This window comes from Prunus avium, chromosome 4, assembly GCF_965620075.1.
Source record: "Prunus avium chromosome 4, drPruAviu1.hap1.1, whole genome shotgun sequence".
Taxonomy (NCBI): domain Eukaryota; kingdom Viridiplantae; phylum Streptophyta; class Magnoliopsida; order Rosales; family Rosaceae; genus Prunus; species Prunus avium.
This window is the reverse complement of record NC_142287.1, coordinates 12798181-12826109: the sequence shown is the minus strand read 5'-3', so window position 1 is coordinate 12826109 and position 27929 is coordinate 12798181. Positions and strand designations below refer to the sequence as shown.

At 40.2% G+C, this 27929-nt stretch overlaps 3 pseudogenes; 1 reads left to right on the top strand and 2 right to left on the bottom strand.

Annotated features, from left to right (window-relative positions):
- The first annotated feature begins 976 nt into the window (after nt 1-976).
- Nucleotides 977-6452, top strand: LOC148294824 (uncharacterized; annotated as a pseudogene).
- On the bottom strand, nt 5387-8474 carry LOC148294823 (25S ribosomal RNA; annotated as a pseudogene).
- Nucleotides 8475-17387: 8913 nt separating this feature from the next.
- LOC148294822 (uncharacterized) lies at nt 17388-23180 on the bottom strand (annotated as a pseudogene).
- Nucleotides 23181-27929: the final 4749 nt, after the last annotated feature.

Here is a 27929-nt window from a genome sequence, read left to right as displayed (position 1 = left end):
TGAAAACTTTCAAATCACCGGTCATACGGGATGACCGTTGGTACCATGCACGACCTGGGGGCAGGGCCGAACCACTAACAAAAACCAAGCTGAGAAGAATGCAGAGACAGGCTCAGCAGGCCAGGATACAGACGACAGAAAATGGCGACCGCAGACGGGCCACCATCCGTACCAATCGTCCTCTCTACAGCGAAGACGGCCAGCGTCAAGCCTCTGAGGACGTGGCGCCCTAGGAAGGGCGAGAACCCTCGTGGGACAGCGGCAGTTTCGGTTGAGCCGAAGGCCGCGGCCCTGGAGAAAACAGACAAGGGTATCGTCGACGTCTACCACGGAAGGAACCCCCCTTTCTCGGCCAACGGTTTGTCCTTTCTCATGGAATTCCATAAAGACCACTCGGCCACCGACCTATACAGCATGACCTGATGCAGGCACAGAAGCTTAGGGACTAAGGACCTACAATAGAAAGGTCAAGCAATATTGCGGCAAAGGCCTACAACAGAAAGGTCAAGCAAAAGACTTTCGCTGAAGGCGACTTAGTATGGCGAGCCGTGCTTCCTATCGGGACTAAGGACCCTCGGTTCGGCAAATTCTCACCCAACTGGGAGGGGCTGTTTATTATCGAACGAATTCTCGACCGAGGTGCTTTCCAGTTGAGAGATAGGGTGGAGAATGACACAACTTACCAATAAACGGCCAGTATTTAAAGAAATATACCCCGTCATTATGGGAAACGGCCGAGAATGAGTCATGAGGTTTACAATTGACAACTGAATGAAGTGAACAACACGATGAAGATGAAAGGAAAAGCATGCATTCAGTCGAGGGAAAAAAGAGATTATACTTCATTTGGATTAAAAGAAAGGAGTCACATTTACAAAGAAACGGCCAGCCATGGCCAATCAAAACATATAAACGTACATATGTGAAAAAAAGATTACATCCTAAGTCAACGAACAACGGCTTCGTGATCCCCTCGATGGACGGGCAGACGATTCTTCCCAAGGCGATGTTTTCACCGCCCAAATCTTCACTAACCACGGCCCCACCAAGGCCATTACTTAGGACACGGGTACGGCCGGGTGAAGCCAGGGCCGCCATTCCGGCCAGGGCCAGGGCCGTCACTCCGGCCATAGGTGCAATCGGGGTGCCCAGCCAAATGAACACGGTCAAGATAGAATCACCATACCAGACCCTCCCATCTTCATCAATCGCATTGCGGTTTCTCCACGGCCTTATAAGAAGGAAGGTCTTCCCCCTCCAGGGCTGGGAAGAAATCGCGGCCACATCATGGCCTTGGCTCACGTCAACTTTCCAAGACGAAAGACAGTTGGTGGACAACAGGAGAAGAACAACCATCTGGATCAGGCCAGACTGCCACGACGCGAGGTTCAGCGGATATGGTTCGACCCCGATTTTGAAAAGGCCACACTGGGGACCATTAGAGCAGGTTAAGATGGAGGAGAAAGAGCTAGAAGGAGAGCGAAGCCCAGGAATCAGCGAAAGGCTCGAAGAATCTTTTGAACAAGTAAAGAGGTCACTAAGCAAAAGAAGAGTTTTAAGATCGAAGAGAGGAGGCTGAGAAAACTCGAAAGTTCAAAGAGAACTTTTGGGGGGCATAGACCTGAGAATTCTGAAAGCGTAAAGGAAAATGAAGAAGTGTGGGTTTTTATATTAACGCTAGAATTCGAAACGAAAGGGCATGTCTCTCTCGAGAGACGTAACGGTCTGACAGCGTGCCCAGAAGCACGATGACGTGTTGGAAGCCCAGAGGCCGTCGTTTCATTTGACGAGACGAAGCGACGCCTCGCGTAAGTCTGGGCAACGATGACCTGCACGACGTGCTTGTGCATTAAATGCGCCGATCGACCTGCGCATTTAAGGCACCAACTGTCAATCACTTTAGAGGGAATGCAAGGGGTCCATCCCCTGGAATCCATTCGGTCCCTACCCACGCCGAGACCGAAGAATTCGAGGATGTGGGGGCAATGTTTGTACCTAATAAATCACGGTCGTAAAGATGACCGAAGGAGTTTTCGCTCGGCCCTAGTACCTATTCATGAACTGCAACGTAGCGTTTTTTCTTCCCAGAGACAAAGAAAAAGCTGCAAAGGCATAATCATCTCGGCCTCGAACGCGGCATTATGGGCCGAGGCCGAAGGGCGAAAAAGACACAGCCGAAGATATTAAAGTTAAGTCGCCATGTGGCAGCAGGGTCCCATGCTTCATTTAATGAAGTAACTGTCTGTGCCTAATAAATCACGGTCGTACACTGACCAAAGGGGCTTCCTTTCTCGGCCCTAGCACCTGCTCATGAACAAAAACGCGGCGTTCCGTCAGGTGTTTTTGCCTTCTTCAAAGCAAAGGAAAAGCGGCGAAGGCATAATCATCTCGGCCTTGATCGCGGCATTGCAGGCCGAGGCCGAAGGACGAAAAAGACACGGCCAAAGATATTAGAAACAGATCGCCACATGGTAGCCAGGGCCCACACTTCATTTAATGAAGTAACGCCTCTGACTAGCAAACCCACTGGCTGCAAAGAGGCATTTAATGCACGAGGGAAGAGGGAAGTGACTACTGTCAGGATTTGGCGATAGAAATCAGAGTGGTTAAACGCAGACATTCTTACAAAAAAAATTCTTACAGCTTGAGAGATTAGGTTACCAGCTATCAGAGCATTAAATGCGTCTCCACGACCAGAGGCGCAGAACCCACGATCAGGGCGGTGGCAGAGATTTACCAGGATATATGGGGTCACACCACCATGCTTCACGATTCCAAATGTCGATTGGACTACCCACTTGTTTTGATCAGGCTCCACCAGGCAGATTTTCAGCCTCGACTACTCCTCCAAGAGCTCTTCCTATAAATACCAAGCTCAAGCTACATTCAAAGGGTTCAAACACCAAACCAAAAGCCTCCCACGGAGCAAATTATATTTTCCTGTAATGCACTTTCAATACCTTTACTTGCTTTCCTAGGAGTAGTGTTAGATTGTAAGGAAAATCCATTCATCAATATATCATACGACCCTTGATTTTCAAGGCGCCGGAGCACCATCTCTGTTACTCTCTTGTTCACCCCATATATCATACGATCATCGCTCCCTGAGCAATGCGCCGGAGCACAGCCCAAAACCCACCATCAACACCACCATCAAACGGCCTTGTAGCTCAGGCCGTGAACCTGACGACCGAGATCAGTTCCTCTCTCGGCCACAATCGTTTGATTAGGAGTCGAACTCAAACAAGCGCACCACTTAACCATTTCATCCACATCACCATCTCAACGCACGGTAGACCATGCTGGCACGCCCGCGCACAACCGCACCGCATCCAAAAGAAGGACGTCACGTGTTAACGCATATCCCCTCGGCTCGGAGCTCCAGGCCGTGAGATTTGCGCTGCCAACAGTAACGCTTCTGACTAGCAAACCCACTAGCTGCAAAAAGGCATTTAATGCACGAGGGAAGAAGGGAAGTGACTAAAGTCAAGATTTGGTGATAGAAATCAGAGTGGTTGGGCGCAAACATTCTCACAAATATTCTTACAACTTGAGATCAGATCACAAACCACCAGACCAGGGCATTAAATGCGTTCCCACGGCCAGAGGCGCAGAACCCACGATCAGGGCGGCGGCCGAGATTTACCAGGATTTATGGGGTCACACCACCATGCTTCACAATCCCAAATGTCGATTGGACTATCCACTTGCTCTGATCAGGCTCCACCATGCAGATTTTCAGCCTCGATTACTCCTCAAGAGCTCTTCCTATAAATACCAAGCATGAGCTGCATTCAAAGGGTTCAAACACCAAACCAAAAGCCTCCCACGGAGCAAATTATATTTTCCTGTAATGCACTTTCAATACCTTTACTTGCTTTCCTAGGAGTAGTGATAGACTGTAAGGAAAATCCATTCATCAATATATTATACGACCCTTGATTTTCAAGGCGCCAGAGCACCATCTCTGTTACGCTCTCACTCACCCCATATATCATACGACCGTCGCTCTCTGAGCAATGCGTCGGAGCGCCGCCCAAAACCCACCATCAACACCACCACTAAACGGCCTTGTAGCTCAGGCCGTGAACCTGACGGCCGAGATCAGTTCCTCTCTCGGCCACCATCGTTTGATTAAAAGTCAAACTCAAAACAGGCGCACCACTTAAACCATCCTATCCAAACCACATCTCCATCTCGACACACGGTAGACCGTGCTGGCACGCCCGCGCACAACCGCACCGCATCCAAAAGAAGGACGCCACGTGTTAACGCATATCCCCTCGGCCCGGAGCACCAGGCCGTGAGATTTGCGCAGCCAACACCATCGTAAGCATCCAATAGCGTCACTTTGTTGGAATGCCTTGAATGGGAGGAAAGGCAAGGCCACGACATGCCAATGCAAGCCAAAGCCACGACATGCCAAGGCCAAGGCAACGCATGGCTTGAATGGATTGGTCTAGGCCACATCATGGACAAGGTATGCCAAGGCAAGGCAAGCCATCCCAAGCCTCCAATAGCCTCACTTTCTTGGAATGCCTTGAATGATGAGTAATGCCAAGGCAAGGCAAGGCAACGCATGGCTTGATTGGCTTGGTCTAGGCCACATCTTGGGCATGGCATGCGAACGCAAGGCAAGGAAAGCCAAGCCATCCAAAGCCTCCAATAGCCTCACTTTGTCGGAATTCCTTGAACGGGCACGGCATGCCAAGGCAAGGCAAGGTCCTAAAAATCATTAAAATCATAGACTAACTATAAGGACTTATTGTGCGGGGAAATTTCAATAAAAATGGGGTTTGACAAGGTTTGAAAACTTTTGTTGACATTTTCAACATGTTGGGCACAGGCTGCATGCAAGCCATGGCATGACAATGTTTCAAAAATTATGTCCACATTTAGCAGGCTGCTTGCATGCTGTCGACATTTTCAGCATATTGTGCGCAAGCTTCGTGCATGATGTGCGCAGACTGCGTACAAGGGCAGGCATGCCAAGCTTCCAATAGCCTCACTTCCTCAAAATGCCTTGAATGGGGAGCAATGCCAAGGCCAAGGCCAAGGCAAGGCAAGGCAACCCACAACATGCAATGGCCATCCTAAGCTTCTGATAGCCTCACTTTCTCGAAATGGCTTGAATGGGGAGCAACGCCAAGGCTAAGGCAAGGCAAGCCACGCCATCCCAAGTTTCCAACACAAGGCAAGCCAAAGCCACGACATGCCAATGCAAGGCAAGGCAAGGCAAGGCATGCCAAGGCCACGACCACGGCAAGGCATGCTAAGGCAAGTGAAAGCCGTGCGAAGAGAAGGCAAGTACGTAAAAATACAAAGTGTCAGATGTGTAGCCTCGCCAAGTTTTGGGGGAAAGTTGAATGGAAAAGGAGGGGGAGGGACGAATCGAATCGACGCAGGGCAGAATCTTAGTGGATCATGGCAGCAAGACCACTTTACCACTTACAATACCTCCTCACGTATGTAAGTCGTCTGCAAAGGATTCTACTTACCACTCGGTAGAAATTGTAATTTAAGCTGGCCCTCGCAGCTCGTCCACAACAAGGGCTTCACCAAAGACACGTGCCTTTGGGGGCCTAAGGCCCCTACTGAGGATCGGCAAACGGGCGACGGGTGCATGCATCGCTTCTAGCTTAGATTATGACTTAGAGGCGTTCATTCATAATCCAGCGCAGGGTAGCTTTGTGCCAATGGCTTTTCAACCAAGTGCGATGACCAATTGTGCGAATCAACGATTCCTCTCGTATTAGGTTGAATTACTATTGCGACACTGTCATTAGGAGGCTAAAACTAACCTGTCTCATGACGGTCTAAACCCAGCTCACGTTCCCTATTGGTGGGTGAACAATCCAACACTTGGTAAATTCTGCTTCATAATGATAGGAAGAGCCGACATCGAAGGATAAAAAAGCAACGTCGCTATGAATGCTTGGCTGCCACAAGCTAGTTATCCTTGTGGTAACTTTTCTGACACCTCTAGCTTTAAATTCTGAAGATCTAAAGGATCGATAGGCCATGCTTTCATGGTTCGTATTCGTACTGGAAATCAGAATCAAACGAGCTTTTACCTTTTTGTTCCACACGAGATTTCTGTTCTCGTTGAGCTCATCTTAAGACACCTGCTTTATCTTTTAACAAATGTGCCACCCCAGCCAAACTCCCCACCTGACAATGTCTTCCGCCTAGATCGTCTTACGCGAGGCTGGCCTTGGGTCCAAAATGCCCCGCCTCCATTTCACAAAATAAGTAAAATAACGTTAAAAGTAGTGGTATTTCAATTTCGCTGAAGCTCCCACTTTTACTACACCTCTCAAGTCATTTCACAAAGTTGGACTAGAGTCAAGCTCAACAGGGTCTTCTTTCCCGGCTGATTCTGCCAAGCTCGTTCCCTTGGTTGTGGTTTCACTGGATAGTAGACAGGGACAATGGGAATCTCGTTAATCCATTCATGCATGTCACTAATTAGATGACGAGGCATTTGGCTACCTTAAGAGAGTCATAATTACTCCTGCCATTTACCCGCGCTTGGTTGAATTTCTTCACTTTGACATTCAGAGCATTGGGCAGAAATCACATTGTGTTAGCATCCATAGGGACCATCACAATGCTTTGTTTTAATTAAACAATTAGATTCCCCTTATCCGTACCAGTTTTGAGGCAGCTGTTCGACACCCAGGGAAAGTCCCCGAAGGAACGTTCCAAGTCTGTCCCCCAGCCGACACGCGGCGACCAGCTCGAGCAGTCCATAGACAACCGACGGGTTTGGGACTAGGACCCCCAATGCCTAGCCCTCAGAGCCAATCCTTTTCCTGAGGTTACGAATCCATTTTATTGACTTCCTTTGCCTAAATTGTTCCATCAACCAAAGGATGTTCACCTTAGAGACCTGATGCAGTTATAAGTACGACCGGCGTGAATGGCACTCAGGCCTCTGGATTTTCAAAGGTCATCGTGGGCGCACCGAACACCACGCGACGTGGGGTGCTCTTCCAGCCGCTGGACCCTACCTCTGGCTGAGCTGTTTCCAGGGTGGGCAGGCTGTTAAACAAAAAAGATAACCCTTTCCAAGGCCCCCGCCGACGTCCCCGGACTCCCTAACGTTGCCGTCAACCACCACATCCCAGTTCAAGAATTTTAACCCGATTCCTTTTTGAAGTTTGCGCGAGACGCACTATCAGATGGGCTTCCCCTGTATCTTAGGATTGACTAACCCATGTACAAGTGTCGTTCACATGGAACCTTTCCCCTCTTCGGCCTTCAAAGTTCTCATTTGAATATTTGCTACTACCACAAGATCTGCACCGATGGCCACTCCGGCCAGGCTTGTGCCCCAAGTTTTGCAGTGACCGCTATGCCGTCCTACTCATCAGGGCCTAGCACTTGCCCCGACGACCGAGTATAGGTCGCACGCTTAAGCGCCATCCATTTTCAGGGCTAGTTGATTCTGCAGGTGAGTTCTTACACACTCCTTAGCAGATTTCGACTTCCCTGACCACCGCCTTGCTGCCTTAATCGACCAACACCCTCTGTGGGTTCTAGGTTAGCGCACAGTTGGGCATCGTAACCTAGCTTCCGGTTCATCTTACATCGCCAGTTTTGCTTACCAAAAATGGCCCACTTGGAGCTCTCGATTCCATGGTGCGGCTCAACAAAGCAGTTGCGTCGTCCTACCCATTTAAAGTTTGAGAATAGGTCCAGGGCATTGCGCCCCCGATGCGTCTAATCATTGACTTTACCTGATAGAACTAGTTCATGGGCTCCAGCTATCCTAAGGGAAACTTCGGAGGGAACCAGCTACTAGACGGTTTGATTAGTCTTTCGACCCTATACCCAAGTTAGACGAACGATTTGCACGTTAGTATCGTTGCCGGCCCCACCAGAGTTTCCTTTGGCTTCGCCTCGCTCAGGCATAATTCACCATATTTCTGGACCCGACAGGCATGCTCTTACTCGAACCCTTCTCAAAAGATCAAGGTCGGTCAGCAGTGCAACCGTTAATGGGATCCCGCCAGTCCACTTCCTTATGCCTTATGGGTGTAATTGCCAGTTGACTCACACACATGTCAGACTCCTTGGTCCATGTTTCAAGACGGGTCAAATGGGGAGCCCATAGGCCGATGATAGGAGCACACAGATGCTTAGGCACGCCGAGACGGTGCGTGATGCCTACCACGATCTCGTCGATGGCGTCTCCGCAGGCATATTAACAGCCCGGACTTTGGCCGCCGCCGTAATCTGCATCGATCAAAGCCCTGAGCTGATCGGCAGACCGGCTTGTGACCTTTCCACATCTGACCGGGGCACATCGTCAGCCCCCATCTGCTTCCCTCCCGACAATTTCAAGCACTCTTTGACTCTCTTTTCAAAGTCCTTTTCATCTTTCCCTCGCGGCAAAATATGGGATAAGTGATGTATGTTTTACAGAATTATTGATACTTCAAGGAGATTTGCTTCTAGAATCCAGAAGGAAATATAATACATTCCTCTATGTACGAGGCAAAAAAGACTTTGTCTACTTTGGGGATGAGTTATGAGAAAATCCATGCATGCCCTAATTACTACATCTTGTATAGGAAGGATTATAAAGATTCAACTAATTGTCCTACTTGTGGTATCTCAAGGTGGAAGGAAGTCAAAGATTCAATCTTGAAAGAGGGTGTGCCAGCGAAGGTGGTGTGGTATTTTCCGCTAATTCCAAGGTTTAAAAGAATGTTTCAATCACGTAAGACAGCTAAGAGTTTGACTTGGCATGCAGATAGAAAATCAATTGACGATCATATGTCTCATCCAGCGGATTCCCCATCCTGGAAACTTGTTGATGATAAATGGCCCGAGTTTGGCAAAGAGCCAAGAAACTTGAGATTGGCTCTCTCATATAATGGATTCAATCCCCACAGTTCTTTAAGTAGCAGATACAGTTGTTGGCCAGTTATCTTCGTTACATATAATCTCCCACCATGGCTATGCATGAAACGGAAGTTCATGATGTTGACCTTATTGATTTCCGGTCCTAAACAACCTGAAAATGATATAGAGGTCTACTTAGAGCCTTTGATTGATGATTTAAAATCTTTGTGGGATGGGATTAGAGGAGTGTATGATGCACACATAGGAGATACTTTACACTCATATGTGTATTACTGTGGACAATTAATGATTTTCCTCCTTATGGGAACTTATCTAGTTGCTTCGTTAAAGGATGTAAAGCTTGTCCGATGATACACCAAGTCACAAGTTGAAAAATGGCCACAAAATTTGTTACATCGGGCATAGAAAATGGTTACCAATATATCATCCATATCGGAGGCAGAGTGCAGCTTTTAATGGGAAATCTGAATATGGCACGCTTCCCAAGCCATTAACCGGAGAAGAAGTGCTGCAGATGGTTGAAGGTATTAATTACAAATGGGGCTCGAAAAAAGGAGGAAGTGTTGTTGAGAATGATGGTGACAAAGTTGGTTGGAAGAAGAAATCAAAATTCTTTGATCTTGAGTATTGGAAATACCTTCTTGTGAGGCATGTCCTAAATGTTATGTGATAGTATCATTGCTACATTGTTGGAGATCTCTGGAAAAAATAAAGATGGGATTGCTGCTCGGTTAGATTTATTGAACATGAGGGTCAAAACTAATTTGCAACTCGAGTATGGAGAAAGACGTACTTGCTTGCCTCCAGGGCCTTGGAATTTGTCAAGAGCAGAGAAGAAAGTAGTTTGCAATTCTTTCTATGGTATGAAGGTCCCTGAAGGTTATTCTTCAAATATAAAAAATCTTGTATATTTAAAAGATTCAAGACTTCTTGGCCTTAAATCTCATGATTGTCATATCTTGATGCAACAATTGCTCCCTGTGGCAATTTGTTCTATTTTGGAGAAGCCTACAAGGTATGCAATAACTCGATTGTGCTTCTTCTTCAATGCTCTATGTGCAAAGACGATAGATGTTTCCAAGCTAAATAAGTTGGAAGAAAATGTAGTAGTTACTTTGTGTTTGCTTGAGAAATACTTTCCCCCTTCATTCTTTGATATCATGGTTCATCTAGTAGTACATCTTGACAAAGAAGTTCGTCTATGTGGGCTAGTTTATTTTAGATGGATGTATCCATTCAAAAGATATATGAAATTCGTGGTTAACATTTGTTACGTCCGTACGTATGGAGTTCTTGACATGTAATCCCCTTTAGACGTCTCTATTTTCCTAAAAGCGTCATCTAAGGTTGTTGCAGTTTTCCTTTTTTGCTGTTTTTATAGTAATTAGACGAGGGCTTGTCTTTTGAGATGCATTGTATGTCTTAATGACGTCGGGTATGTGCCGTCGTTGTTTTATGTATTAAAAGATGGCGGTGTGCGTTTCGTCTTGTCATGGTTAACAGCTTGTTGGGGCTCAGACATGTTGGGGCCAACGCTATGCATGTGTGATTTTTTCGGCTTAATGGTTGTAGTGTCTCGAGTTTTTCATGGTGATTGTTGAGCCATGATGTGATTATCGTCGGTTATGGTTTGATGGAGGTCTGGTGGCAGTATGTGGAATGCTTAGTGGTGGTTCAGTGGTTGTTCTCTCTCTCTCTCTCTCTCTCTCTCTCTCTCTCTTTTACTTTTGCTAGGGAATTATGAGTGGTAATAGTAAAGATTTTGCTTGGAAATGGGCTAAAGTAATTGATGTAGAAAGATACATTAAGTGTTGTTTTTGTGACAAAAAATGCACTGGAGTTGTCTCTAGACTCAAAGATCACTACTAAAACGTTGTGTTCCTCATGGGCATAACCATATTGTATGATTGGGGTTCATTATCAATCCATGGAGGCAGGTAACTGTGCAACAAAGGATCTCTACCTTCAATTAAGAAGGAGAATGCTATGACGATATGATTCAGGTATCTTTGCCCGAAACGTTAGGTATGATTAAGACTGTTGATTCCAATCATACTTGTATGAGTCATATAAGCTTGGAGTTCACATTAGAGGCTTGCCATGTTTTTCATGCCCTAATGATGTGACCAAGAGCATTGTGTTTTAGAGAATGATCATATTACATTGTAATTCCAACTAAATAAGTTCTCCAACTTATTCGATATTGGCTTGGGTAACTGTGACATGTTGCTAACTGTGACATGTCCTCATAATAGGAAGAAATAAAAGGGGTTTTAATTCATAATCAATTACAAAAGAGTCCGAATCACCCACTGCCTAGCCGATTAGAACCTAACGGATCGCACACCCATAAAGGTAAGAGATGAAAAATTAATTAGGAGATTATGAGCAAAGATTAATTAGTTAATAGAGATGAATTAATTAATCAATGCTCGGGATTTGTATTGTGCCTAAAATTAATTTTGGAGGTTCAAGGCCCATTGGGCTTGGACCCATTGGGCTCATAAGATGAGTTGTACATGACAACTTAAAAGATGAAGCCCAAGAAGCAAGGAATTTTGCCCATAGGGAGTATTGGTGGGTCTTGACTCACTTGATGACCGATTTGGGTCATTTCAAGTGGCATAGGTCATGGGTGGCCCAACTTGAAATGCGTAGCCTATATATAGATAAAGATTGGCATCATCTTTCTCTAGGGGTTTTGGATGACGGGAGGTTAAGGAGGCAACACCATTCTCCTCCCTCCCCTCCACCATGGCCGGCCATTTAAGAGGAAGAATACTAGCATCTTCAATCTCCTAGGTTCTTCATTTCCTCCTCCATCTTCTTTCTTTAGTGTGTATGAAGTTAGAGGCCAAACATTTGGGTGGCTTTATTTTGGAGAATCATTTGGTGAAGGCCTTTCATGGGTGATCAACCTTGAGCTTTGCTCAATGTAGTTCTACAAATGTATAAAGAATTATCCACTCTCTCTCTCTCTAATAGTTTGTAGAGGTGTCTAAGTGCTTCAATCCCTTTAGGTCTAAAGATACTTGGGTTAGATTTTGTTTTTTTAAGCACAAAGTTTTATTCTTTGCTTTCATTGCCTAGAGATTAAGGGTAATCTCATCTTTGCGGCTTAATGAATCTAAAATATCCTAAGGTTTCCTTCGTGAAGGTGGTCTACCAACTCGAGAGCGAATTTCCCATGAACTTCATGTTGGAAATATGCCCTAAAGTCAAACATCTTATGTAACTTTAAGGATATTTCATTACCGTTTATGGTAATCATAGGGTAACTACATCAATTTAAGCTATAGTCTCATTAATAGTTATCTACCTAAATGAAAAGTCCATGGGCAGTGAGATGAGGAAAACGATCTAAAGAAGTTAGCAGGAGACCTTTCCTGATAACTCACACCCTGAAGAGTTCCTGGTCATAAGATTGTCAACTTGGCATTGACAATTCGCAAAGACCGATATACACTGTAACTGCTCAATTAGGAGTATGACTTGTCTCAAGTCATTTGTGTAGAGACATTAAGATAAGTGTATGGGTGTTCACTATAGGGTGAATTCACTGAATGCAATCAATTGGAGATCTTGTATGGAAGTTTTACCTACATGTGAAACAAGATCTTTGTAGTTGCAATAATGTAAATTAGTCCTCGATCTGAGGAACCACAGTTATCTTATGAAAGCGTCGTGGACCTTTGATCATATTGAATGGTCAAGTTCTCTCAAGGGCATGGCTCCAAGATATGGTTAGGGTTCATGATCAATCCATGGAGGTAGGTGAGTGTACAACAAGGGATCTCTACCTTCAGTGAAGAAGGAGAATGCTCTGACGATATGATTGGGAATTCTCCGGTCGAAGCAATAGTATGATTAAGAGTGGTGATTCTAATCATACTTGTATGAGTCATATGAGCTTGGAGTTGAAATTAGGGGCTTGACATGTTGTCTGTGCTCTAATGATGTGACCAAGAGCATTGAGTTAGAGAATGACCGTATTACATTGTAATTCCAACTAAACAGGTTCTCCACCTCATTCTATATTGGCTGGAGTAACTGTTACATGTTGCTAAACTTCACTCACAATTTGTGGAAGCCATGAGGATTTTCAATAACTAGGTCCTCATAATAGGGAGAATTAAAAAGGAGTTTTAATTCACAATCGATTATAGAAGAGTCTGAATCGCCCACTCCCTCACCAATTAGAACCTAATGGATCATATAACTATAAAGGTGAAACATGGAAATTAATTAGGAGAAAATAAGCAAGGATTAAATAGTTAATAGAGATTAATTAATTAATCAAGGCTTGGGAATTGCATTCGACCTAAAATTGGATTTAGGGTTCAAGGCCCATTAGGCTTGGACTCATTGGGCTTGTGGCATAAGTTGTAGATGACAACATAACCACAAAGGCCCAAGAGACCGAATAAGAAGGCAATTTCCTCTAACTTAAAATGACTTGGCCTGTAAATACATAGTCATGCCTTTGAGTCATCAACAGTTTTTTAAGATGAAAGGAGAAAGAGGCAATACCATGCCCTCTCCCGTCCACCATGGCCGGCCACACAAGGAGGGGTGCTAGCACCCTCACCTCCTTCTGTTCTTCATTTCCTTCTCTATCTACTTCCTTCGGTGTGTATCAAGTTAGAGGTACTACCATTGTGTGGCTCTCTTGGAGGATCTCTTTAGATGAAGGCCTTCCCTAGGGTGATCAACCACTAGAGCTTGGCTCAAGGCATAGCTACAAGGATAATTTCTTCAATTTCTCTTTGATAGGATTTAGAAGAGTCTAGGTGCTTAGGGTTTAGGATTTTAATCTTGCTTCCGTTGCCTAGAGATTAAGTGTAATCTCATCTTTGTGGCTTAATGAGTTTAAAATATACAAGGTTTCCTTCACTTCCAAGAGATCCTATTTCACCAATTGCTCATACTCCATCAATGGAGCCAATTTCAAGTGATCATACTCCAACTTTACAAACGAAAAAGTAGTGGTGGTGATGGTGAAAGCTCAAGTAAGTTTGAAAAGTTATTAAGGAGTGAATGCTTCATTTAAATTTAGTTTATTAAGAGCATATGTTTTTTTTCTTAACTACATGTCCTATTTTTTATGTGTAGGTCGGAAAACCAAGGCCTTAAGAAAAGGGATTCTTGTTGATATAAAAGATGATATAAATTTCATGGACATTCCTCATTCATCATATTCCCGGCTTGATTCTTCAATGAACATCACACTAATGATAGTGATGAAAATGATAGCTTGAATGGTGTTATTCTTAGTGATGAGGATGAGTGGAATGATGAACAAAGTGAATTCTCTTTTTTGAAAACTTTTTGTATGTATTTTGAATTGTGTGAATGATCTATAAGATCATCATTATGTTTGTTTGGATTGAATTTGGATTTGGATTTTCATATGGTGTTGTTTGGTTCTATTTAAGTTTTATAGTATTATTGAAATTAGATGTATTTTGCTTCATTTGAAACGTTTCGAGGCTCACGTCTCGACTCACGGGAGGTAAAACGCCTCAGCTTAAACCTTAGCACTTTAAAACTTTGTTTTTTACAATTGTTTACTAGCTGTTTGTTCATGTAGGTTATTAATGATGGGTTCTCAAGATCGTTGAGTAAAAATGCTTCAAAATATCAAAATGGATGACTTCTTTTGTGAGTAGCTTCTAGTGCTTCGATTTGTTCAATTACGCATCTTCCAAGCATTCCCCCGAATAAATATTGATGATGGTGTTGACTTAGTATCTCTCGTGTTTGCATAACATGTGAAGACTACTCGGCAATCCTCTTTGTTTATGCTAGTTGGAAAAAAATGGGTTTCCTTTGAGTTAGGCGTTGAGAAGATAAAGGAGTACATGTACCATGTGGGTATACTTGGAGCTCTCTAAACCTCCCTAAGGTTTAATATTTAGAACAAAGTCCAATCCCTGAGACATGTTGTGCACCGTCGGAGCACTACTATTCATTCCTTCATCAGTTGTTTTCACTCTTCCCTTTCTAGTGTTCTAATGAATTATGTTTTGACCCAAAAAAAGAACGAGAGGTAGAACCTTATTTTCTTGAGACCTGCTACAATGCTGAATCCAAGTCTCAGAGATAGAAAATGCATGATGCTTAATTGGTTCTATATAGTCAATTAAGAAAACTCATTGTGAGCTAAGTTTCTATCTCTTAATGGTATCTTTAACTTATGTGTCACTAGTACAGCCTTTAACATGAATATTTGCTTGAGCAATTCAATTTCTGAAATTGTACTTGTGGTAGAAGAATAGAGAATAAGAATCATCAGAATCTATTTGCTTAAAACCTGCTGCAATGTTCAATTTAAGTCTCATGGACAAACAATGTATGCTGCTTATTTGATACTAGGCTTATTTACAACAATGCCCCCGAAACTACAATCAAATCTCACTCTCCCCAAAACTTCAAATGACCCACTTTGCCCATGTTGTCAACTCCATCCAAAAGTCTGCTAACTTTTAAGATGTGGCAGGGGTATTTCTGTAATTTTGTACACAAAGATTATTATCCACCAATTTGGGTGGGTAACGTGGCAAGTGGAGCTCGCCTTCAACTTGGGAATGTAGCACATGTTTTTTTTTTTCCGTTTTACCCCTCTGTCAAACTAAAGAATTATTAAACTTTAATATTTTTTTCCTTATCTTCTCTGAATCTCTCTCCATCCACCACACATCACTTGTCTTTTACTTTTCTCTCACGACGTGCTCTCTTCTACTTATATCAATCATCAATCTTTAAATTTCTTTTCTCCATCTCTTTTTTTTTTTTTTTTTGTCGAATCTCCATCTCTTCACTTATCTTTTTTCCTCTTGTCTGCTTGTTTTTCCATTTTTCCTAAAGAATAGAAGGGAACTAAAAGCCCAAAGAAAAGTATTGCCCACCCAGATTTTAAATTTATGTAATTTCCATCAATTTCTAACATAAGCTCAGCTAGCTATTGGGGATATTTTTACAAGAGGATTATTCATTCAATAATAAGACTTTAATTTATAGAATTTAAAGAATAAGAAGATAAACGAGCATTTGTGGAAGCTATGGCAGGTGAGGAGGGGAGACAAGCTAAGCTAGAATGGTTGAAAGGGAGAAGGAAGAGATGTTTAAAGATAACTTTCTAAGTTTTCTTTGAGATATGAGTTTGCTAGGTGGAAATATGAACACAAAACTAATACTTTTTGTCAAGGGCAGATGGAGAGGTGCACGAAGTACAAGTGGGAGATTGTTAGAAGTATGCCCTAGAGCCAAGTGATTCGTATGGAGGCACTAAGATAAGTGTATGGGTGTTCAGTGGAGAATGAATTCACTAAACGCAATCAACGGAGAGAGCTTGAATGGAAGTTTTACGTACATGTCAATCAAGATCTCTCAAGTTGGAATCGTGCAAATTAGCCATTGACTTGAGGGCACCATGAGTTGTCTCATGGAAGCGTCGTGGGCATTTAGCCATGTTGAAGTGTTGTGATCCTCTGGGCATATCCCAAAAAAATATTTGGGGTTCATGATCAATTCATGGAGACATGTGAGTGTACAACAAGGGATCTTTACTTTCAGTAAAGAAAGAGAATGCTCAGAAGATGTGACTCAAAAGTCTTTGGCCAAAGCAACGAGCTAGATATATAACAGAGATTATGACCATGCCTCAATGAATCACATGAAACTGTAGATCATGCTAAGGGCTTGACATGAATTTTATGCCCCAATTAGCATGATCAAGAGCATTGATTAAGAGAAGGACCGTATTGCACGGTAATCTCAACTTAATAGGTTCACAACCCCATTCTATATTGGTTTGGGCAACCGTGACATCTTGCTAGACGTCATCCACAGTTTGTGGAAGCCTTGAGAACAAAGACATAATCTAGTTCTCATAAAGGGAGAATTAAAAGGGAGTTTTTATCACTACAAGAAAAATAGGCTAATGTGACAAAAACAATTCCTCACATTAGGCAAAATTTCCTCGCGGTTACGTTAAAGTGACCATATTCTGGCGTCACAAGGGACATCACATTAGGCCCCTCACCCGATGTCAAATGTGACGACTTTAACTCAGTGTCACATATAGTACACTATGACGATGTATGAATTTGTCACTGTTTACAATATGTGACTTCTCGTGTTTTAGGTCACCTAATTCATTTTTTGATGACTAGCAGGTGGTCACATGGTATCTATTATGATGACAGACAAGTTGTCACAACGTTCAATTTGTGATGCTTTATAAATTGTCACTTTGTTTAAAATATGACATATAACAAATCGTCATTTTGTATAATTTGTTATGCCAAAAAAAACTCATCACAATTGATAATACGTGTGAATGATTTCATGACAATGATCCTAATAAATGTAATACTCTGCATCAAGAATACAGAAGCTTCATATCATAGATGAATAATATCCAAAATAGCGTATCCAAGTTAATCATATATCCAAGGTTCTAAACACGCTTAATATCCAAAATAACATAATGTAAACATGTAAATCTCATCCTAGGTTGTTGCCGACGGCATCAAAGCTGCACGCAACATTGACATCAACTGTGCATTATCCAGCCCACCATTGTTGGATGCCTCCAAAGCTGCCACCAAATTAGCCCTTAAATTTGAATACTCTTCCTGCACACTTTGCATATTTGTGGCAAGCATCTGTACTGTATCTTGTAACTTTCTAAGCTCAGAATTAGAAGCTCCAGAAAAACCAGTAGTTGAGATATTGGCTTCCATTCGAGGAAAAGCACCAAGACCACGAACTATCCTACCTTTCACTCCAAGTACATCACCCATAATCTTGAACTCAGCCTCAATTGGAACTTCTATTGAATCAACCTCAATATCCTCATCAGCCTCCTCAATCATCTTGGACCTCAGTTCATCTCGCATTTGTTTCATTTTTTTCCTATAGACAAACCAACAAATTAAACTTGCATATGAAAAGCAGTATTACATTGTACATAGTGTTTTCTAAATATGTAAGAGGATCCACAATTTCAATCAATTTGGGTGCAATAATATTTACTAATATAAATCATTATTGACTTACATGTTTTTCTTGGGCATCCTCACTAATCCAATTATGCTCTTTGTCCTTATGTAGCCTTTCCCAATTATCAATGAATGATAAAGGCTTTCCTTCCTATAAATCATAAATAAAAAAATGATTAAAATCAATTGGAAAATATTTAAAGTAGCTATGTAACTTTATATTACTTTAACAGCCTGTTGAGCATGCTGGACAAATGAGCATGCACCTCCCCTGTGGTTTGTTTTGTTCTTTTTACGGTTATCAGAATTTTTCTTCGACTTCTCCTGTAATAAAAAATACATGAATTAACTATTACAATAACAAATACACTGTTACTCAAAAAATAAAAAATAAAACAGTAAAAAAATTATGGAATACATACCACAAAAGTAGGTTCAGTGTACATTTTATCACAAAGCCAATGCCAATGCTCCACAGGTCGCTTATTCCATAGACTATCTGGAGGCAAGGTGGCCCTTCCCCGTGCTGGAGTAGTGGCAACCTTCTTGTAGTGATCATGCAGCCTATTCTTAAAAACAATGTATGCTCTAGCCATCTTAGCTTCCACAAATTCACTAACCATCGATTGGGTCAGGTCCACATCAAATAATGCCTAACATACACACATACAAAATATTAGGATAGTGCTACAATGTGATAACAAAAATCAAATTTATACCAATATTAAACTAACCAGTAAATTGACAATTTGTTTCTTCTTATCGTCATCTGGGACTTTTTCCCACAGCTTATGGCATACGGGTGCATGAGTTCTAATGCTAGTTCCAATCTCATTCGTAAGCAATGTATGAACTACCTTGTTGATAGGGACCTTCAACTTCGGGTCAAAGGCAACAGTTAGTAGTTTCCCATCATTGGCTTCTATGAGCTCATGGAGGTGTTTCCCATAAGACCTTCCTCGTTGCTTCGTGCCAGAAGACCTAGAAGTAGCCTCTTCAAACCCTTCCATCAAAAACATAACATCAATATAAAGAAAAACAGAGCAACAACTACTAATATTCTGTCAATCGCTTCCAAGTTCAGCCCATTTGATATCTTGTATGGATAAAAGCATCTTTGTATTTATACCCGCATAAAAAGAATATGGTGAAGCAGTAAATAGAGCAACACCATATTTGGTTATATTAAACCATTCCTAATAAATACATATTAGAGCGGTGTTGCTCTGTTTACTGCATCACCATATTCTGTTTACCGCATCACCATTTATTCACAAATCTAAAATTATAAAAACCTTAAAAATGGTACCTGTGTCTTGAGGTGTAACCTCTTGAAGATTTGTCTCATGAGCTGGATGCGTAGGTGTTGGATGAGAAGGTGCTGGATGAAAAGGTATTGGATGACTAGGAGCTGGATGAGTAGGTTCTGGATGAGAAGCTGCTGGATGAGAAACTGATGGATGAGCAAGTGCTGGATGAGTAGATGCACATTGCTTCCTTTTCTTCGATTGCTTCCCACGTTGTTGTTGAGGAGGATTCATCTACATTTTAATGAAAACACAAAAACAGTCAATGTAACTTAAGGATAATTCATCTACATTAGTGCAAAACAATGTTTTAAAAAAAATTATATACCAGTACATTAAAATAATGAAACTAGCTGTATATCCAAAACTGACCAAATCTCTCATTCTAAATCACTATCTGAATCGCTATGTAAATTATCTTCATCTACTCCTGATGATAATTCATCCTCCAAATTATCCTCATCAATTATGATTTCCTCATCGGCTTCCGTTTGTTCGATATTAACATTTGCTGCATCAATTGATTCAGGTTCAGTATCATCTCTACATAATGATATACCAATTTCATTGTCATCTTCAACCATCCATAAAAATCCATTATCATCGTCATCCTCATTGTCGTCAACATTGTCATCTTCGTGAACGTTATCATCTTTCTCTAAAACATTCCACACATGTCTAGGTTGAATCCTCTTAACCACTTTCCAAGGATGCCCCAATTTTGGGTCATCAAGATAAAATACCTGATTCGCTTGTGTTGCTAACACATAAGGATCATCATCATACCAATGAGTGTTTATATTCACTTACTTGAGATGATAATCTTGCACAACTTTTTTCCTTTTATATTTGTATTGTACCAGAGACACTTGAAAAGAAACACCTTATAACCTCTCATGAATTGCACTTTAACAACACTGGTCAAGCTTCCATAAAAGCAACAATCTTCACCATCGTGTGACCCCGATGTCATAATCCCGCTATTTTGTGTCGTTCTATTCCTGTCAATGTGTTTAACCAACCACTTAACCCCATTCAAAATACACCCTGTATATTGGATAGTTCGAAGAATTGGACCTTCTACTAATGCAAGCAGCTCATTATTCACCGTTGAAGATCCTTGATCATACAATGCTCCAACACGACTCTTGAACCAATTAGGAAATAGTTGCTTGTGTCTTTGTTCTAAGTTTTGAGAACTCTCTCTCAGTAACATTTGCTGGTGCTCACTACAAGAACATAAAACTAAAAGTAAGAGTTTTTTCAAGTTCTATATATGTAAAGGAATGAGATTTCAGATGACATACTATTTGAAGGAATCAATCTCATCACAATTGTCCAAGATATACCAAAAAGCTGCTTTCATCTCTTCCTCTGACCATTCAATCAATACATGACCACCTATTGGACATAATTTTTGAGCAAAAACTGAAAGCTTCGCCTTAGGTTCACCCCCATCATTGTGTCTTTCTGGTCGATTAAGGGCATTTTCAACACCACTGAGATACATTGAACAAAATGTTGAAGATTCTTTTGCAATGTATGCCTCACTAATAGAACCCTCAAGTCGAGCTTTATTGCGTACATATTTCTTGTATGTTCCCAACAACCTACAAATTAATTAAAGATCAATCACTTGCTAATAATATTGAGAAGAATGAATCATAAAAATTTAAATACATTACCTCTCTATAGGATACATCCATCGGTATGCTACTGGTCCGGCAAGTTTGGCTTCTCGAGGTAGGTGGACAGCTAAGTGAACCATGATATCAAAGAATGCGGGTGGAAAAATTCTCTCTAGCTTGCATAGTGTGAGCACAATATTTTTTTCCAACTTCTCTAGTTCGGCTACAATCAACGTTTTTGCACATATTTGTTGGAAGAAATATGATAATTCTATAAGTGGGGTAGATATAGATTTCTTCAAGTATTTTCTAACTCCCACCGATAGAAGATGTTGCAAAAACACATGGCAATCATGGCTTTTCAACCCCGACAACTTTCCATCATCTAAATTCACATTTCTTGATATATTGGCTGCATAACCATCAGGAAATTTAACTGATTTTAAGAATTGGCAGAAAGCTCTACGATCATGTGGTTTTAGTGCATATTCCGAGGGAGGCTTATCAAACTTGCTCCCATTCTCCTTCAACCACAACTCTTTTCTAATTTTCATGTCTTTCAAATCCAACCTTGCCTTGTATGTGTCTTTCGATTTCTGATCTATACTGAATAATGTCCCAATGATGCTATCACAAATGTTCTTCTCTATATGCATAACGTCCAAGTTATGTCTAATTTTTAAATGGGGCCAATAATCTAATTGATAAAATATACTTTTTTTGGTCCAATTTAATTCCTCATCATTCCGCTTCCTCTTTCTCTCGTTATTATCGGGATGCTTACCAGGTTTGCAAGGCCTAATGTAATCAAACTGCTCCAGAATATCTTCCCCAGAAAATTCTCTTGGAGGAGGTCTCATCTCATGATGGCCATCAAAATCAGCTTTATTTTTGCGCCATGAATGTTGCATGGGTAAGTAGCGGCGATGCCCAATATAACCAATCTTACTCCGTAACCTACAGTATGTAGTATCCATATTACACACCGGACATGCTAAAAAACCCTTGGTGCTCCAACCGGATAAGTTTCCATAAGCTGGAAAGTCGTTAATTGTCCAAATCACAGCTGCTTGTAGATTAAACATAGACTTAGTCATATAATCATAAGTCTGAACACCATGTTCCCACAATTCCTTAAGCTCATCAATCATTGGAAGCAAATAAACATCAATATCTCTACCTGGAGCTTGTGGACCAAGAATAAACAAAGTCATCATTGAAAATGTCTGCTTCATGCACTTCCATGGTGGCAAATTATAAGGTACAACTATGACAGGCCACATACTATAAGTCGTGCTCATATTTTCAAAAGGATTAAATCCATCTGTTGCAAGGCCTAATCTGACATTTCTTGGGTCTTTAGCAAAGTCTGGGTACATTTTATCAAAATCTTTCCATGCAATAGAGTCTGCTGGATGCACCATTTGTTCACTATCATCAACCCGCTTATCTTTGTGCCACCTCATATCAGTCACTGTGTTTCTTGACATAAACAATCTCTGTAACCTAGGCTTCAATGGAAAGTAACGCAATACTTTTTGAGGAATCTTCTTTCCTTTTTCAGAAGTACTATCCTTGCACCTTGGCTCATTGCACTCTGGGCATTTATCCTTCCATTCATGCTCCTTATAGAACCATACGCAGTCATACTTACAAGCATGTATGTTTTCATAACTTAAGCCCAAACCTTTCAACATCCTCTTGCATGCATAGTTTGTTTCTGGAATGTTATTGGGTTTGGGATATGTCTTCCTCATGAATCCTAATAACTTATCAACTGATTTGTTGGTCCAACCTCCATCAACTTTGTACTGAATCAATTCCACAACGGCCTTCAAAACTGTATATTCAGTGCAACCCGGGTATACTTCACATTGAGCTTGACTCAATAACCTCTCATAGTTATCCTTATCCATACTCATACCATCAATATTACTATTGTTATCACCATCTACAGTATCTCCTCCCTCCATTGCATTATCTCCATCCTCTCTTATTTCCTGAGCAACATCTTCCCTATAAAATATGTCATTCATCATATTAAATATTTCATCATTGCCTTGAAGGTTAGGCTCAATAGTTGGAGAACTCGGAGCTGGAAAGGTCAAACCATGTGGTAGAAAACCAACTTCTTCTCCATGATATATCCATCTGTCATAAGTAACATCCATCCCATACCGCAACAAATGGAAGTGAACCATATCAATAGGGTGCCAAAATGAATTATGGCAATGCCTACATGGACATAATATCTCACCACTAGCATTCACATGGTGTCTTGCAACATCAATGAAGGATTCAATCCCTTTCTTATAATTTGGATCGTTTCCTCGATCACGACATTTGGCAATCCACTGCCTATCCATTATAAAACTTGTATTTATAACCACTATATATAGAAGAAAGTATAGACATAAACTTAAATAAGAAAATTTAATGACTGTGATAATGGCAGGGGAATTCACCTCTGTGCAAATTATTTCTATTAAACCCTGCTCCCAGCAAAAAAGCAATAGACCTGCCAAAAGAAAAAGCAAGCACTAGTAATTAGATAATACACATGTTCCAAATTTATTATGTAGAAACAAATCTTTTAAACAGCTAGCATGATGAGTTGTCATGTTTTTTATGATATCCAAAAAGGCTTGGCTCATAATTGATCTTTTAGGTAGCCAACGATAGAAAGCATATTGATCACATGTATATTCTTCTATAATTGCCTCAACAAGCAGACAAAAAGTAGTAAAGTTAATAAATAAATAAATAAAGGAAAAGTAACAATACAACTTCCTATTAGATCCCAATCTCCTCTGAAAGCACAACTCCAATTAGAACTCTAAGAACGAGATTTTTGAAAAGTAAACACCGATTCATATTCCTATTTCTGAAAAGCAAAGATAATAAGGCAAATTAACAACAACGCATAAAAACCCAATAAATCAAATTATGCCTAAAGAGATTTCACAAATAAACCAATTAACAATCACAGGATGATTCTATGAATCCTAAATCTTAAACATGCAAAATTCACCAAAACACTCAACTTACTGTTGCGTAGATACAGCTTCACCAAAATGGATTCAGTTGCATCCTCAACTTGTGATACTCGCAAGTGCACGAGCCGTTTGGTAGTATAGCATATGTAAGTGCGAGGTCGATCCCACGAGGATTGGTGATTGAATGATCCAATTTATTTTTCCTACACAAAACAGAAATGAAAAAGAAAGGAAATAAATAAAACAAGGAAGAAAGAAAATAACTAACTCAAGCAGATAAGTTCCCAAGTTCAATTAGATTAACGGATTGATTCTAGCTAATGTATGATTAAGCCATGGTGTTTGGTCATAACCTTGTGTTCCTAATTCCCTAATTTGATCATTTGTTGTCTAACCTAAAATTAAGCATTAGGAACCCATTAAGCATAGAAGAACAATTTAAACAACCAAGCATGTATCTAATCCCTGTTGTCGAATGTCCATACATACTCTTCCTATTCATAGTTCAATTCGAATTAAAGCATGGTGTATACTCTTAATTCAAACCAAGATAGCTAACATGCAAGCCTAAATGGTGATCAATCATTCAAACAAGCATATTAACTTATAAGCATAATGAATAAGAACAAAAACCATAATTGAAACTTGGAAACTAATTCAACTTGAAACTAAAGAAAGAATGTACATAAGGAAAAGTAAAGTAGAACTAAGAAATACTTAAGCAGAATTTCAGCACAAATATTTCATTACAACAATTGAAAACTAGAAAATGAAACTAAGAGAATTTGAGGGAGAGAAGGGAAGGGAGCTCTAGAGAAGTGTTTGAGAGCTCCCCCCCTTGGGGTGTGTTTACAAGCTTGGGAAACCTCACTATATATAGGCCTAAGGAAGCTGAAAATCTGAATTAAGTATGGCTAATGCATACAACACTTGTTTTATAAAATCTGAAATGGTTGATGCACTTCACTAATGCATACAACACTTGCATTATAAAATCTGAAATGGTTGATGCACTTCACTAATAAATCCCACCAGCAGCCCTAGCTCATCTTCATGTCACCATGACCAAGCTTCCAACCAGAAATAATAGCTCATCCTGAGGTCAGCATGACCAGCAACTTCAAGGGCTTACGAATTGGGCTTCCCTTAAGCAAATTAAGACTTTAAGCACTCAAACTTGAAGTTCAGAATGTCTTCTTTCCAGCCATATATCATTTGGGCCAATCCAAGGTCGGAGGAGGAAGTTAAGGCCAAAACAAATTGCTAACTCATTTTGCGCGCTGATAAAATCCATCCTGAGCATGGCTCTGTGTTTGCTAGGTAACAGACTCCACAATTATCCAATGGGGCTGAATTTCGGATATGTTATAGTATACACCCATTGGAACAACTTTCATGAAGAATGTGGCCTCATCCGAGCTATGTAGGTTGCTGAAACAAAGCTTGCAATATGACCTACGAAACTGGGCTGGCAGGGGACTGTAGCCAAAATTGAGTTTGTCTTTAAGCTCTTCATCCATTCATCCAAATTAGGCCCTAACATACATGGATTGCATCATTTACTATCCAAAGCCATCATTATTACCTAAAGCTCAATGAACTGAAAGATAAACACAAAAAGGATTAAAAGCACAAGTTTAACTCAAAAACATAACCAAATCATAAGCTAGAAGGGTACAAAATGATATACAATTATGAACCGATCAAATACCCCCAAACCTAGATTTTGCTAGTCCTCGAGCAAAACAACACAAAACAAAGTTAAAAACAAAACAAGAAGTTAACTAGACCACTTTCGTAGGTAACTCGATTGCATTGAGCGAATGCAACAAGCCTTTAAACCTCTAGGCATCCCTAGTAGGAGGAGTTGTGTCTCCTGAGGGTTTAACAGTTACGATACCCACAAACGTTTTTCTAACTCTACAAAACAAAATGGTTAGAAAACTTATTAGATTTGTTAGTTCTTAAGCAAAACCAAAACCAAAAACAAACATAAAAATAAAAACAAAACACAAAACACAAAAAACAAAAAAAACAAAATCAAAATAAAAACTCAAAACAATCTTTCCGAACATTTTGTGAAGAGAAACGACTCATGCACATGACTTAAACGTTTTGACAATAAAAGCTCAATTTTAGACATTATTCACAAAGCGGCAAAGTTCAAAACATAATATGCTCAAAGTGTAGTAGTGTGATAGCCAAATGCAACAAATTCCCCAATCTTAGTTTCCACACAATTTCAAAAATCATACCAAGCACAAATGCAACTTCAAATCTCACCAAAGTTGTCCTCTCACAAATGAATCACTCAGAAGAGGGCTACAATGCAACACTCAGTTATAGACATGGGATTAGAGTTAAATCATAAGGTACTTAACTCAAAAATAGGAAGATGAAGAACTTGCATTAATATGATCTCAAGAAGGAGGCCAAACACTTAAAAGTAGAAAAATGAATGCAATTCAACCACATGACATTTAAGATCAATTTAGGTCTTTAGCATAGGTTGTAATGGGGCCAAGGGTGTAAGGTGAGTAAGAAATGAAGGGTATGGATAAAACAAAGTCCAAGAAACTCAAAATATAAGAGCATAAAACAATTGTTTACAAGACTTCGAATCATCACGATTAGATTTTTTCTTTTACACGATCAAAACTCATTATACCTTCATTTACAATGATTTAAACTCCTTTCCAAACACCAATGAAACCCAAAAACAAAATTTCATTCAACTACCATTTAATCATAACTTTTTTCTTTTCTTTTCTTTCACCAATTGTGTGATTTTCTTTTTTTTTCTTTTTTTTTCTTCTATGTAATATCCCTTCCCAAACTTAGCATGAAAAACACATCCGAATTAGAGCTCATGAGTTCCTTAGAAAGGTAAATATTTGTTTTTCGGGCTAAGGCGAGGAAATATAATTGGTAAAATGAAAGAAAAGGTTTACATGTAGGCTCAAAATGGTTAACAATGGAAAATCATGCTTAAGCATGCATAAGGTTAGCTTGAAAGGCACAAACAATCCAAAGAAGGCCTTAATATCATTTCTTTAAATGTCATGAAATCAAATTGCATAAGAATGAATGACTTTTAAGTGTTCAACCAAATCAATGAATAATGAGATCAAACAACAACTTTGATGACAAGAAAATAAGAGTATGTGTATAACACTCATGAAATGAAGCACAAGGCTCAAAAGCTCACATTATATGGTTATATAAGTCTAATTTATGCTTGATACAATTCTTTGGGTCATGCAAATCCTTTAATTGGAAAATTATGAAACAAATGGCAAGTGCAAAGAAGGTTTCGAACATATCATGCTAGAACAATGCCAAATTAATTAATTAATTAATTTTTTTATTTTTTTTATTTTACAAGAAGAATTTACAAGGAACAAATAAATAAATAAATAAATAAATAAAATTCAATTTTCATTTAAGTCATGCAAACATTTATCACAATCTCATCAAATGTGTTCGGAAAGTGACTCAAAACAAAACAAGACTCAAAATATAGAAAAAGAAAAAAAAAACAAGCAAGAAATATATATTTTTTTTTTTAATAAGAGAAACTAAATTTACTTGGTAAACTCCAATACCCCCAAACCTAGATATGAACATTGTCCTCAATGTTTAAAAATTAGGAACAAGCAATGTCATAACAAGAAATGAAAGGTACTAAAGTAAATATAAAATCACAAAACACACAAGAATTGAAATAAAATAATTACAAAATAAAAATTACAAACAAACAAAAAAAATAAAAATAAAAAAACGAAACAGTAAAACACTCGAAACAGAAAACAAACAGTCTTACACAAACCAAAACCCAAACGATTGAAAGCCCAACCCAAAAGAAGTTAACACACTTTGAAACCTAACAACGGTGAAAACCCGAAACCCACAATGAAGTCCGAAGCCCACATGTTATTATTAATTTATTTTTTTATGTATTTATTTTAATTTAATGAAACGTGAATTGGGAGTGCGAAGGCGGGTATTTACGAAACAGAAAAAGTGTGGTCCTTGATGCCTTGGTTCCTGGGAAGTCACGGGGAAAATAGGTGAGGGACGTGTCGGCTTGCAAAGGCCGCTTTCACATCCCCCAAGCTA